The 13,864-nt window shown below is 39.3% G+C and overlaps 1 protein-coding gene and 1 long non-coding RNA gene across 6 annotated transcripts in view; both read right to left on the reverse strand.

The window, feature by feature from the left end:
* Positions 1-13,864, reverse strand: part of LOC132533332 (uncharacterized) — a 408,100-nt gene that overhangs the window by 142,732 nt on the left and 251,504 nt on the right. The gene's annotated exons all lie outside the window — the stretch shown is intronic.
* FUT8 (fucosyltransferase 8) overlaps positions 1-13,864 on the reverse strand; it is a 173,167-nt gene that overhangs the window by 99,117 nt on the left and 60,186 nt on the right. For 3 of the 5 annotated variants that reach the window (XR_009545305.1, XM_060174812.1, XM_060174811.1), the window contains exon 3: positions 6,502-6,604. The exons of the other annotated variants lie outside the window; for them this stretch is intronic. The gene's annotated coding sequence lies outside the window, so the exon portion shown is untranslated. The remainder of the gene's footprint in view (positions 1-6,501; positions 6,605-13,864) is intronic. 5 annotated transcript variants of the gene reach the window in all.

A 13,864-nucleotide genomic window follows, 5' to 3' on the forward strand; every position in this document is an offset into this window, starting at 1 on the left:
ATAATTAGCTAAAGCTGCACAATTCTAGGACAGAGGAGACAGCATAATGCTCTGGAAAAGGGGGGAGGGAAAAAAACATGCATAATTCCCAGGGGGCAGGGATCATTCAATTTTTCATAAGCATGATAGAGTCCTTGGTGATGAATAAAATTAGGCTTTAAGTGATGAACTTATCATACTAAACACAGATGCAGATTTATAATGATACACAGCTGCACCTTATGTGATGTAATACAGCAATATTTTGTTAAACATAATTTTTAAAAATAAAATGAAACAAGAAAAAACTGGTAAAGAGTCCTTGCTGTTTAACCTATATCTGCCTTAGAAAACCTTAGAAAACAGTAACAAACAAAAAGGAAAGGGGGAAGGACAGACATATGATGCTAGTTAACCTATTTCAGAAAAACTAGGTCTCAAAACTCTGCAAATTCACACCAACTGCCACCTTCACACTACATGCCACTGCATCCTATATCCCACAGGAAGAAGCTGCCATGCCATCTAACTACAGGAATGCCAGATATTAAAAGAGCTATGTCTTGAGATTAAAGGGAGTGGGAGAACAGGTGAGGGACTCAGAACCAGAGTGAATCCAAAATAAATCTGATAATAAAAATGAGGATGAGTATGCGCAGGTAATCAAGATGGTGAGAAATGATTGGAAGCAATGTGGTTTGAAGATACAATGAAGTTATAGTACAACAAAGGAAATTTGAGGGGAAAAAATGTTTGAATACCTCAGATATACTGACTGGCTTGTCTATCAGAATAACAAAGTTGGTGTGATTTATATTACAGTGCAGACAAAGCAGTAAATCTGATGGCAACTTTCCAAAATGCACTAAAGTCAAGGAGACAGGTACATTGGTCTTGATCCAATAATTAAAATAATTAATTTAACTGAATAGAGATAATTTTCCTAATAAAAATAAGTTTTAATAAACAACCGCTATGTAGGATAGAGTATTTTTCATAAGTCCATTAATTTATCTTTAAAAATGCAAGTTACAAAAGGAGACGACCTGGGAGTGCAACAAGGCAAGACTAGAACATCTTTGGGAACTCACCAACTCACCAAATGTGAGTACAAACACATGTGGCTCTTGGACAGAGAAGAGCCTAAGAAGAGGCTCCTGGGGCTAAAGCCCATATCTACTCCGGAGTGGCTGGTAACAGTCAGGCAGTTTGCCAGTTGAGGCGCCACCTCCAGTCTGTTTTACTAACAAAAAAATTGCTGAAGGAGAGGACTCGCCTATGGCTCACCAAATGCAACTGTGCATCTCCATTGCTACTGCCCCCTCAGAGGCTGAAGCAGCAGTGGGGAGGCCCTGTGCTGACATCCAGGTAGCAGAGAACTGACCTGCAAACTCAGGAGAAGATCTACACTCGGGTGGGCTAGAGGTGGGGCTGTATACTGGGAGCATTTCCACATTGTTCTCCTGAAGTATTGGGGAGACATGGTGAATAACTGCTACAGAAACCACAAGAGTATAAACAGAACTTGTTTGGAAACTTACAGAGCCAAGTAGTACTTCCAGCTTGGCTCTGGCTGCTGGAAGAATGGCTGAACTGAGCCCAGGCTTTGGATCCTCAGGGTGTGGGAGTCTCTGTGCATAGCCAGTGTGTTATCTCTCCCCCACCCTGATTTATCTCTAGGTCAGGAATGAGTGATTAAGCTAAAAAGCCTACTTACAGTTAAAAAGCTCTCATGCTCTCATAGCCTACATGGAAGAAAAACAACAACAACAACAAAAAATGCTCAAGTTATTGCAAGAAATTAAGAATAAAATAAGTTATAGAAAAGTAGTCACGGGAGCTGGGTGGTAACTCAGTGGGTTAAGTGCAGGTGTCACAAGGACCGGCACAAGGATCCCGATTCAAGACCCCAGCTCCCCACCTGCAAGGGGGTTGCTTCACAAGTGGTGAAGCAGGTCTGCAGGTGTCTTTCTCTTCCCCTCTCTGTCTTCCCCTCCTCTTTCCATTTCTCTCTGTCCTATCCACCAATAATGACAACAAAACCAACAAGGGCAACAAAAGGGAAAATAAAGAAATAAAATTTTTTTTAAAAATTACTTATAAAAAAAGAAGTAGTCACAAAACTTATGTATTGTCTTCCCCCTAAATAAGAAAATCAGTGATCATACTAGGCAAAGGAAAGAGTAAAAATAATTCTTGGGCAGGGGTAGATAGCATAATGGTTATGCAAAAAGACTCTCCTGCCTGAGGCTCCAAAGTCCAAGGTTCAATCCCCTGAACCACCATAAGCCAGAGCTGAACAGTGCCCTGGTTAAAAATATAAAAAAAATTTTAAAAAATTTTAAAAAATTAAAAAAAAATTTTTTTTAATTTAAAAAAATTTAAATTAAATTTTAATTAAATTAATTTTAAAAAAATTCTTCAGATGAAAAATGCAATTCAGGCTATCATCTTTAATAATATGTCTACGTTACATTTCCAAACATGCAAAGAGCTAAAGGATTTTCTCAGTTCTCCATCATCTAATTACATGGACATTGTCCAAAGTATCTACCAAAAATTCAGACTTATAACTGAGTATTTTCCAACCATTAAATTATTATTTTATTATTTTTTCAACCTATCTAATAATGAGTCTATCAAAAGTCCTCGTTACCCATAATTCATATTCACTAGATGTAGTCAAGTAGATGGTGGTAGAAGCAGCAGCATGTTATCTCTTCAAACCTTTCTTTAGTTATAGCTACACACACACACACACACACACACACACACACACACACACCCCTCACACATACACAAAAAGCTCTTCAAAAATTATTTTTATTTCAGCAATTACTAAGTGATGCATTTATTCAAACTCTGCATGTCCTTCCCTTGCCATATGACAAAAATACTTAAACATGGCTATAATCAACGTGCCCATATGTCCTTACATTCACATATAAGTTTATCTCCATTTTCTTAGAAGATATATGTCCTTAAGGTTTTTGCAATTCAGTTTTGATTTCTTTTTTTTTTTTATCCTTTTCTCCTTTGGGGGAAAGAATATGCATGCAAAGACTATTTTCTACTTTGTGCAACTTTTTCCAAATGGCTAACAAGCATTTAATAAGAAGCATGTAGCATGTCAAAAAAATGATAGCTGGCAACTCTTCTAAGTGATCAGCATTCTGTATGTTACATCATCTCAGACTTTAGGAAACTTAAGAAAATATGTTAGAATTTACATTCGTTTGAATATATACAAAAGCTGACTCAACTGTTAAAAAATACAAAGGCAATGATATTTTTGCTGCTGGTTTTTTATGAATGTGATTCACATTCAAACAAATCTAATTGAGATTCATGAAACAAACAGCCTTAAAAGTACAAAATGCCTACTTCATCACTCTGCAACCTTTCAGTATAATACACCACACATACATCAATTTCTAGTCTATGATACGTCAAAAAAATCATATTGACTTTGCTTAGTTAAATTCAACAATAGTATTGATTTAACTCAACTCATTTAACATGATTCATTTATGTTTTAACCTTAATTTATCAAGTACACTTTAATAATGGATGATTAATTCTTCCTCTGATATTTACCAAATTAAAAAAATGAGTACTGATTAATTTTCCTAGCCCAAACTACAAAGTCATAATTACACACCCAAGTCTCATTTTAAAAAATGAAGCCAGGTCAGAGAGATAGCTCATTGAATAGAGTAAGTATCTGGCGATACACACATTTCAGGTTTGAGTACCTATACCACATGGCAATACCACAGCACCAGGAGAAGCTCTGGTACTATAATCTCTCTGTCTGCACTCAAGCCCTGTAGAATAAAAGTGTGGCCTGTGAACAGTAAAAATGCACATGACAAAGGTCCTAGCTATAAAAGAGGAGTATCTGAGTGTTTTACTTCCTAGCCTTGTAGTTGCCTATGCACATTCCTTCAAGATATCCATAATGTTCCTATTCCCCCAGTGAAGGAGCCAAAGCAAAATTCAAGTAAGCTATTATAGTCTTCTCATTTAAAAAAAAAAAAAAAAGAAAAAAGAAAGAGAGAGAGAGAGAGAGAGAGGAAGAAAAGAAAAACACTAGATTTTTCTTAAAATTTTTTTATTATCTTTATTTATTGATTGGATAGAGACCGTCTGAAATCGAGAGGGAAGGGAGGGACAGAGAGGGTGAGAGACAGAGAGACACCTGCAACACTGCTTCACCACTTGTGAAACTTTCCCCCTGCAGGTGGGGACTGGGGGCTTGAACCCAGGTCCTTGTGCATTATAACATGTGCACTCAACCAGGTGAGCCACCACCCTGTCCTGACACTAGATTTTTTTTTTATCTTACATTTATTTTACTAAATATTCCTGCTGTTACATGGATTTGATATCCAGAAGATCTATCCAGCAAGATTCACATATCTATATTACTACTTGGTAGCTTAACATTCAGAACCAGGTGTAATAAAAACTTCTTAGACTATAGTAGGAATTGAATTTTATGAAGTGGTTATTAATTATCTTACATTAAAGAATGTGTGACTCAAAAAAATTACAATATGCAACTAGTAATTAGTGAGTTCTAAAGTTGTATATAAGTAATTTCAAAAAGAAAAGGAAGATCTCTTGCATTCCAAATATGAGTCAGACACTGTATACTTCCTCCCTTAATTCTTGCCATTGCTTAGAAAGGTGGGTACCATCTCCACTTTCAAGATGAGAGAAAACAGTTAAGAAACAATTTTAATTGATCAAAAATGTGTAGTATACCTAGTCAGCAAACAGAAATCCTGTGATATACAGATTTTTATCTCCAAATTACTATTTGTGATCCAAGGAAGCAATTATTTTTTGTTTTTGTTTTAATTTGTTTCTAGTAAATAAATTTAATAAAGTTTCTAATTCTTTGAGAGAATCATATCTGCGTTGGTAATCACTGTAGAGACACGATAAAGAGTCTACCAGGCAAGACAAATGGTAAGAATGGTACAGCATTTAGCATGCAAATAGATATCAAACTAATACTAATTCAATAATACAAGAGAAAAACACAGCAAATGCATTTAGTCATTAAAATAGCTTGCAAAGAATCAAAGAGAATTAGATGCCAATTCTTGAAACACCACTTTGAGTAACAAAGAATAAACCTTAGTTTCCACAACACTAATGAAATAATTTATCCCCAGCTTATACAATGCCCCCACATTCCACAATTTAAACTTATAATTCTGTCCCCCATTTGTCCAGCTGTAAAGGTCAGGGGAAGCAGTAAGGGAAAATAGCCTAAAAAGAGGACAAAAGACCATTTCAAAGAAATAAACAACCAAAGGGGCCAGGTAGTGGTGCACCTGGTTAAGCGCCCATGTTACAATGTGCAAGGGCCCAGGTTCAAGCCCCTCGCCCCCACCTGCAGGGGGGAAGCTTCATGAGCGGTGAAGCTTCCATCTCAATTTCTGGCTCTCTCTATCCAATAAATAAATAAAGATAATTTAAAAAAACAAAGAAAATCAGTTTCCTCTCTCTTTTAGGAGGTTTACTAATTTATCACACAAAATATTTTATCTTCTATAAATTTTTTATATATATATACCACCAGAGTACTGCTCAGCTCTGGTTTATGTTGGTATGGGAGACTGAAACTGGGCTTCGGAGCCTCAGGCATTAGTCTCTCTGCTAGCTATTAAGCTATCTGAACCCACCCTGTCAGGCAGCTCCCCTGCTCTACTCCATCACTGATGCTGTGGTCTATTTACATAATCATGAGACCTGCCTTGCCTGCAGGGTATTGGTTAATCCCACTGGTTAGAATCTTCGCAACAGCTGCTATGGAAGCTTTCTACCTTCACGCTCTTTTCTCCATCCCCTTTCCTAGCCAATCCTGTTCCCGACTTCCATTTTTACCCTATAAAGCCCGCTGCTGTTCCTGATTTCGCTCTCTTTTCTCTTCCGCATCCCGACCTGGAAAAGACCTGGAGATGGGCTGGCATGCATAGAGGGAGATGGCCATTTTGCTAGCTCCACGTGGCCTAAACCCCGCTGTACTCACAACCAATTCTGGGGCATCCTCATCAATAAAGAATTGTATTACCACGCTGCCATGAGTTCCTTGTATCTCTCTCCAGTGAAGCTAGCCCAGCCACCACCCCCTGTAAAAGACTTCCTAATTAAAATATTCTTTTACATTATAATTTTTTCTTTCTTTTCGGCTCTTCTCTTCCCCCAAATCACTCGAAATAATATGGCAGTAAGATACATGAAGCTTTATTATCCCAGAACAAAGGTCAAAAGTTATCATCTATTGTCCAGCCACAAGGAATTATTATTTCACAGTAATTTTCAAGTTTTGTTAAAGGATTCAGAGTTGTATGAGGTATTCTTAGTGTTCAGGAAATTTTTAAAAATATGTATGTACAGTGTCAGCTAGATTTCATTTGTAAAAACCCTTATATTTTCTATTCACTGTATCACACTTGAGCAAAGGAAAATGTGTAAATGTTATGATCCAAGTTTTAAAAGTCTTACCTTAGAGCTGGGGAGATTGAGTAACAGTAGTAGCACACCAGACTTGCATGACAGAGGTCTGATCTCTGCCTGGCACCATGGATAGCCAGAGATGAGCAATGCTCTAGTAAAAGAAAAAAAATTTAACCTTACAACTTATAGGTGACAGAAGGGAGGGGTTAACAACAGTGTCTTATATTTTTTAAATATATTCCTTCTTCTTCTCTGGTGTTTTTTTTATAATGAAAATCATACAAAGTCCTTGTATTTCCACCAGTCTTGCTGTTTTACTTATCTTTTCAGTTTTAAAAGATCTCACTGACACAGACTCAAGTTTATAGGGAATTTTTTATGAGTAATATATAGTCTACTAAAATACCCATCAAAGACACCAACTTTACTGCTACTTCAGTGTTTTATCTGTTTGTTTAGTTTTTTGTTTGTTTGTTCGTTTTCTCTAATATTGATACTTAGAATTCCCATCTCTGGGGCAAGGAAGTCAGCATGTTATGTAAAAAGATTTTCATGCTTAAGGGACCCAAGGTCCAAAGCTCAATCCCTAGCACCACCACATTCTAGAGCTAGACAGTGTTCTGTCTGGGGGAGAAGGGGAAAGAATCAATCTCTCTACTTACACTGCCTTATTCCTGAATGTTATCTACTTTTTCTTTATATTTTCTTTTATTTTATTTTGCCTCCAGAGTTATTGCTGAGATTTGGTGCCTGCACCACAAGTCCACAGCTCCTGGAGGCTATTTCTTCCCTTTTTTGTTGCCCTGTTGTCTTTTTGTTATTGTTGTTGTGGTTATTACTGTTGTCGTTATTGTTGTTGCCATTGCTGTTGGATAAAACAGGGAAATCGAGAGGGGAAGGGAAGACAGATGGGGGAGAGAAAGAGACACCCGCAGACCTGCTTCACTGCCCATGAAGGGAACCCCCTGCAGGTGGGGAGCCGGTGGCTCGAACCAGGATCCCCACACAGGTCCTTGCACTTTGCATCATATGTGCTCAACCCACTGCGCTACCCCTACTTTTTCTATTAGAGCCCTCTGTATATTAAACATGCTTGTTTTAAATTTCCTATTTGATATCCAATACCTGTGTCATGCTGTGGTTTCTGCTTTTCAGTATATCCTATAATTATTTTCTTATACATCAGACATCATATGCTGGGAAAATAGAATTACAGTTCCCCATTAACAACCTTAATGCATATTCCCAGCGGGGGAGAAGTGATAGGATGAAGAGGACTCTGCACTCCAGCTCCATCAGCACCCAGAGAGACAGAAAGAAAAGGAGAGGGACATATGGAGGTAGTTATGATGTCATGAGTGGCTTAGAAGGAAAGAGGAGGATTGTAACAGAAAAAGAATGGGCAACTATGTATAAATGTGGACAGATAATCATAGAGAAGATGGCTGGCCCATGCCTAAAACTTTAGGGGAACTGTGGTAGATTGCAGTGGGGAGAGTGAAGATTCAGAACTCTGGTGGTGGGAATGGTGTGGATTCAAACCCCTGTCAACATGTAATTCTGTAATATAAAAATAAAGAAAGAAAATAGAAAATAGAATTACAGCAAATATATTCAGTATATTTGATACTATAGTAAGGTATAGGAGAAGAAACACATTATATACCTCTTAGTTCTTTTGAAGATTATTTATTTATTCCTTCATTCATAGAATGAAAGCAAGCAAATCTGAACATCACCCCAGAATACATGGGATTAGAGAGTGATCTCATACATAAAAGTTCTGTGCTCTACTGTAAACTCACCTACACAGTCACCAATGAGTTCTTTTAGTGAGCCAGAGACGACCCGAACTGCCCCTGCAGCTACAGACAGACTATGACCCACATAGTCAACGACTGCCACCTCTCCAGATTCAAAGGAGGTCTCGAAACTTTACATCAGGCTCAACCTGACGCTGTTGACTGGCTACGGAAGAAGGGCAAACGCTAGAAGAAGAAGTGAGCCAACCAGTGAAGGTGGCTAAAAGATGCTAGAGGTAGGTAATTCCTCTCCCACCTCCCAAGCCCCACCTAATACCATGGTAGGTTATAGTGGGCTACAATTGGGTATTCTTCCCTTCCTCTAACTCATATATGCTCTAATGATAACTTATAGGTTTAACTCTGGGCGGAGGTACACAGCATAATGGTTATGCAAAGAGACTCTCGTGCCTGAGGCTCCACAAAGTGCCAGGTTTAATCTCCTGCACCACCATAAGCCAGAGCTGAGCAGTGCTCTGGTTTAAAAAAAAAAAAAAAAAAAAAGGTTTACCTCTGGAAAAATAAACTTTTAGAAAAATTAAATTCTTTAATATTTTTTCTATACAATCTAACTTAGAAAAATAGGATATTCTGACATATTTCAAACTGGTTACTGATATACACACACACATACACACAAACATACACACACACACACACCACTGTTGTTTTCAACGGGTTATGTTGTTTTCGCCGGGCTGGCTTCACGGGCGGGTAACAGACGACCAGGGACTCATGGTTGAGCTGTAGGCAGTATCTCTTTATTCATGCAGGACACAGCACAATCTAAGACGAGCTAAGCTGAACTCAAGTACTGTAAAACTCACAATGCTGTCTTTATATATACTTGCCAAGTAGGGTGGAAACAGGATGTGACATAGAGAGGGTGGAGAGAAAAGTGACTGGTGAAAATCAGAGTGTGACAAGGAGGGGGTGGAGCAGGCGAGAATCCTATCACTGAACCACCAATGCCCTGGAAGGAGTGCTTTATGTAAATGTAAAAGTGATTTATGTAAATAGACCAAAGCTTTGAATGGGATTAAATCTATCCCTATGTAGGCATATGGTTAAGCAGAAGCCAGGGGGAGCTGGCATACTATCCAACACACCACCATGTTAAGAAGCACTAGGATCATTTATTCAGATAATGGCCATGAAAAGACAGACAGCACCTACTCAGTAAAAACACAAAAGGGGTTCGGGGAGGAGGGAGCAAGCAAGCTATGACTGAGTTCCCTACAGACACATCATGCTGAGTATCCAACAATTCATTACCAGCACATCAAGCTTACCTACCCAAGTACTGGCTCACTTCCAAATTCCTGCTAAGGTAAATTTGTCAATCTCTGTATTTGTTAGTCTGTCTCCCCAATTATGGAAGAGGTGGGAGAGTACCAATTTATTCTTACTTCTGACAAATATAAAAAGGTTGTTAAGAAGTGAGATGAGAGGGGCTCAAGAGGTAGCACAGCGGCCTAGCACACATGGTGCGAAGCGCAAGGACCAGCTCAAGGATCGTAGTTCAAACCCCCGGCTCCCCACCTGCAGGGAGGTTGCTTCACAAGTGGTGAAGCTGGTCTACACGTGTTATCTTTATCTCTCTCTCTGTCTTTCCCTCCTCTATCGATTTCTCTCTGTCCTATCCAACAACAGCAATGACAACAATAACAAGAACAAGGACAACAAAAATGGGGGGGAAGGCCTCCAGGAGCACTGGATTGCAGGCACCTAGCCCCTGAGATAACCCTGGAGGCAAAAAAAAAAAAAAAAAAGTGATATGAGGCTATGGTGGAACAGTCAGCACCAAATTGTGCTGCCTTAAAATAGCCAAAAAAAAAATAAATAACCATAGCAAACTGACTAGTTGGGGGGGAAAATCATTCTCTGAAGGTGGGTGGCCACACGGTGCTTACCAATTGTAATAGTACAATCTTGGAAGCAACCCAGATGTCCAACAACAGATAAGTGACTAAGAAAGCCGTGGTATGTATGCACAATGAAATAATACCCAGCTATTAAAAAAAAAATAAAGTCAACAGCAAAGAAAACAAAATCCAAACTAAACCAATGGAACTACATCAAATTGAAAAGCTTCTGCACAGCAGAAGGTATCACCCCCCCAAACAGAAAGACATACAATGGCATGAGAGAAAATCTTTACAAAACATGCATCAGACAAAGGACCAATAACCAAAATACATAAAGAACTCAGGAAACTAAACACCAAAAAAAAACAAGCAAACCAATTAGAAAATGGGGTGAGTAGGGACTGACCCACTCTCGGAAGGGAGACTGGGTCAACTACTCTGACACTTGAGGAAGATAGGTCCTATACTGAGTGCAGCCTAGAATGTTCCAAGCTATGACCATGGAATGTGAGCTCAGACCTACAGGGATGCAAATGGTACACAGGCTCTTGCCCTGATTATGGAACCCAGATCAGATTGAAGGGGTTTATAATTAATAGTATTTATACATTTTTTTCCCATTTTTTAGGAACTACTCTCTTCCTTGATCCAGCTTTCTAGTCTCACTCCCAATTCTGACACTATCTCCCCACACAATACCTTTAGCCCACCTGCATGTTAGCTGTCGGGCTCAATCAAGAATTAATAAAGACATGGGCCTTTTAGGAAGTCCTAACTTTTCCCAAAATGAAGAACCCAAATCTCATCTGCTATATTCTTACCTTTAGGTTCCTAATTACTAAACAATCTTTCTGCTTTGCATCTTTTTTTAAAATTTCTTTATAGGGGAATTAATGTTTTACATTCGACAGTAAATACAATAGTTTCGACATGCATAACATTTACCAGTTTTCCATATAACAATGCAACCCCACTAGGTCCTTTATCATCCTTTTTGGACCTGTGTTCTCCCCGTCCCACACAAACTCCAGTCTTTTACTTGGGTGAAATACGCCACTTCCAGTTCAGATTCTGCTTGTGTTTTCTCTTCTGATCTTGTTTTTCAACTTCTGACTGAGAATGAGGTCATCTCTTATTCATCCTTCTGTTTCTGACTTATTTCACTTAACATGAATTTTTCAAGGTCCATCCAAGATTGGCTGAAAACGGTGAAGTCACCATTTTTTATAGCTGAGTAGTATTCCCTTGTGTATATATACACCACAACTTGCTCAGCCACTCATCTGTTGTTGGACCCCTGGGTTGCTTCAGGTTTTGGCTATTACAAATTCAAAGTGCTGCCAAGAAATTATGTGTACACAGATCTTTTTGGATGGGTGTGTTGGGTTCCTTAGGATATATTCCCAAGAGAGAAATTGCAGGATCATACAATAGGTCCATTTTTAGAGTTCTCCAGACTGTTCTCCACAGAGGTTGGACCAATTTACATTCTAACCAGCACTGCAAGAGGGTTGCTTTGACTCCACAACCTCTCCAGCATTTGCTGCTGTTACCTTTTCTGATGTATGACATTCTCACAAGAGTGAAGTGGTATCAATCAAAGACTTGGAGCATTTTTTCATATGTTTTAGAGTGTTCTGACATATGGCATATTTATGGTGGTCTGACTGTTTATAGGAGACCTTTCAAAACTTCTTTCAGGGCAGGCTTGGTAATAGCTGATTCTTTCAACTATCGCTTGTCTGAGAAGGTTTTGATGCCTCCTTCAAGTCTGAATGACATTCTTTCAGGATACAGTAGTCTTGGGTGAAAGCCTTTCTCACTGAGTACTCAATAGATATCTTTTATTCTGTTTGGGACCCTCTGGGCTTCTTGAACCTTCACGTCTTTGACGTTGTCTAGATTAGGGAAGTTCTCAGCTATTATGGCCTGAAGAATGCTTTCTTCCCCTCCCTCTCTTTCTTCCTCTCGTAAGCCAATAATGCATATATTATTTCTTTTTAACTCATCCCACAGGTCTCTGTTGTTGTTTTCAGTATCTCTTAATCTCTTTTTGAGATCTCTTGCTTCCTTTTTAGTAGTCTCTAATTCATTCTTGATCTTGCTTATTCTGTCTTCAGCCACCTTTATTCTATTCTCTCTGCCCTCTACTGCTTTCTGGAGTTCATCTGTTTTGTTACCCTGTTCTGATACTGTTTTAGCTTGTTCAGCTAGTTGTGTTCTTAGCTCAGCTATTTCAGCTTTCAGCTCTCTAATAACCTTGAGATAATTAGTGTTTTCTTCCAGAGTCTCATTGGTTGTTTCTGAATTTCTGATGACAATTCTTTCAAACTCTTTACTCACTCCTGTGATTATTTCCTTAACTAGTATTTGGATGTTGACCTCATTATTTTGTGCTTCAATCTTTGGGGGACTTTTAGCTGGACTGTTGTCCTGGTTAGTTTCTCCAATATTTCTTCTTGTTGGTTTAACCATTTTATATATTATGTAATGAGGTCCCTCTCTCGGTACTTTTCAAATTACTCATCACTCTTGCCTGGATTGACTTGTGTCTAAGTAAAGGGTGCACTGTTGTGGAAATTGACAGTTGTTTCAATAGTATTTTAATCCCTGAGTTGGAGCACAGTGCCTTAAAAGCCTCTTTTGTTCTTTTTCTTCCCCGTAGGCTATGGGAGCCTTTTAAACTATAAGTAGGCTTCTTAGCTTAATCACTGACTCCTGACCAAGAGATAAAATTCGGTGGGGCAGAGATAATCCAGTGGCTGTGCAAAGAGACTCTCACAGCCTCACCACTAGGCCAATGAGGTAGAGATCTTCTCCTGAGTTACCTCGTAAGTTCTCTGTCCCTTGGTATCAGCACAAGGCCTCTCCTCCGCTGCTACCGCTTCTGAGGGCAGTAGCAATGGAGACTCTCCTCCCTTCAGCTGTCTTTTTGTTTGTGAAAGACTAGGTGTCTCAACTGGTAAACTACCAGGCTGTTAACAGTCACTTAATCTCTCCCTAGGCTCCTCTCTGTCCACTAGCAACATGTGTTTGCACTCACCAGTGATTTTGTGGGTTCCTGAAGTTGTTCTAGTTCCGTCTTGTTGTGGTCCCAGGTGGTCTCCTTTGATATTCCTACTTAATCCGGGAGAAGAGAGGAGAGAAACACAGCCTATGCTGGTCCGTAGCCCCACCCGACCTGCTTTGTATCTAAATGCTTTTCAGCCACCAAGCTGAAGATGCCACCATGATACCAACCTAAATTCCACAGGCAGATGACCTCACCAAAGAGTCCTGGAACTCCACCTCCCCAGAGCCCTACCCCACTAGGAAAAGAGAGAGACAGGCTGGGAATATGGATTGACCTGCCAATGCCTATGTCCATTGGAGAAGCAATTACAGAAGCCAGACCTCCCACCTTCTGCACCCCATAATGATCTTGGGTTCATACTCCCAGAGGGATAAAGCATAAGAAAGCTTCTAATAGAGGGGGTGGGATGGAGAACTTCGGTGGTGGGAACTGTGTAGAATTGTACCCTTCTTATCCAATGGACTTGTCGTTCACTATTAGATAAAATACATAGAAGGAGAGGGAGAGGGAGAGAGAGGAGAAGGAGGAGAAGAAGGAGAAGAAGGTGGAGAAGGAGAAGAAGGAGGAGGAGGAGAAGAAGAAGAAGATAATGGGGTGAGGACATGGACATACATTTCACCAAAGAAGAGATCCAAAAGGTGAACAGATATATGAGAAAATGCTCAGTC

Source organism: Erinaceus europaeus, chromosome 16 (assembly GCF_950295315.1).
Source record: "Erinaceus europaeus chromosome 16, mEriEur2.1, whole genome shotgun sequence".
NCBI lineage: Eukaryota > Metazoa > Chordata > Mammalia > Eulipotyphla > Erinaceidae > Erinaceus > Erinaceus europaeus.